This window comes from Topomyia yanbarensis, chromosome 3, assembly GCF_030247195.1.
Source record: "Topomyia yanbarensis strain Yona2022 chromosome 3, ASM3024719v1, whole genome shotgun sequence".
NCBI lineage: Eukaryota > Metazoa > Arthropoda > Insecta > Diptera > Culicidae > Topomyia > Topomyia yanbarensis.
Window position 1 is genome coordinate 11,616,841 of NC_080672.1, and position 1,419 is coordinate 11,618,259.

General features: G+C 40.6%; 1 long non-coding RNA gene across 1 annotated transcript; it reads left to right on the forward strand.

Annotated features, from left to right (window-relative positions):
* Positions 1–506: 506 nt before the first annotated feature.
* On the forward strand, positions 507–1,031 carry LOC131688520 (uncharacterized). The gene is made up of 3 exons (XR_009305244.1): positions 507–750; positions 814–902; positions 976–1,031. It is a non-coding gene; the product is annotated as an uncharacterized LOC131688520 (long non-coding RNA).
* Positions 1,032–1,419: the final 388 nt, after the last annotated feature.

Consider the following 1,419-nt stretch of genomic DNA (forward strand, 5'->3'; position numbering starts at 1 on the left):
ATGGCCGCACGAAACGTTTGTATCCGTTTTACCCCAATTATTTACATAATACAAGCGTGGTGATACACCTTACTCAATATTTCAGAAAGAAGCAGAAAGCGGTTGATCAAAACTAATTTTTTTATGCCAAATAATCCAGGAAATCGATTGAAGGTAGTTCGAATGACCGGACAAAACACGTGTATCCGTTTTACCCCAATTCTTCCCATAGCTCAAGGGTGAGGTTAAACTTAGCTCTGCTTCTCCGAATGAAGCTGAATGCGGCTGATGAAACGTAGCAATTCCTATGTAAAAACTTCCGGGAAATCGAATGAAAATAGTTAGAATGACCATACGAAACGTGTATACCCGTTGTAACCGTCGGTTACCATTCCAAATTGTTGGCTCTGCCACAATGAAATGAGCCTTAGACTCGCATGTGAGCTCCCACTCCCTAAGTCCGATCCTCACTTTGACTAGCAAATCCTCTCTCCATACCACCGAAGGTACTCACAGTCGCATTCCAGCAAGAGTGGTATTTGTTTACAGCGGGTTAGGGTATCGGTCGCCGAGGGCAATCCACGGGTGAAGCGACCAAATAACGGCTGCTGAGCGGAAACACAATCATTGTCAAAGTTCGGGTGATTTCGTTATTTCTCCGAATCAGACTCACTGATCGCGCTTTAATACGCTCAGCCAAAATACTGAACCTTCTTTCTGTCCGTGAATACCAACGAAGTTAGAAGTGCGCGACGGTTCTAAATTTTTCTGGTTAGGTTATTTGTTAAAAAAAAACGTGGTGTACAGTGTTAATAATTGTCTTACTATTTACAGCTTAAAATATTTTTGAGTCTAAGAATAAAATTGTTACGAATAAAAGGAGGTGACATATACATACGGTGTTAAAAGTAAAAATTTACGAGGTAGTTAAAGTGCTAAAATATGTACAGTTTCGGTAATTAAAATTAATATATATTAAAATTTTATATCTAATAGTGTAAAATTGGCTAAAGCTAAAGGCACGAAATTTGTTAAAAGCTAATTAAAAAGTGTACACACGATAAAAAGGTAATTTATATGAAACGTTATAAAATGCTGGTAGAGGTTAGGGTCGATAAGGAATGTGGCCGATTTTCTAATATTGCTGGGTAGGTTCCCAGTGAACCTTTTTATCTCGGGCTTCGGATCTACGTCCGTAAGTCGCTCTATTCACAGAAATTATCATCGAAGACCGTATCTGAATAAGCCATCTATCGCGGCGAAGAAGACTCAACGCAGATAAGGACCAGCGGACAGATTGTACACGGCTCTCAGACGCTATTACGAGAGCAATATCGCACCTGCTGATGGAATTCGGCCCTACACCACGTGGTCAATTCCGTCACTACAAGGCAGCTTTCACATCACATCCACGTGATTGCCTCCGAGAAACGACAACTA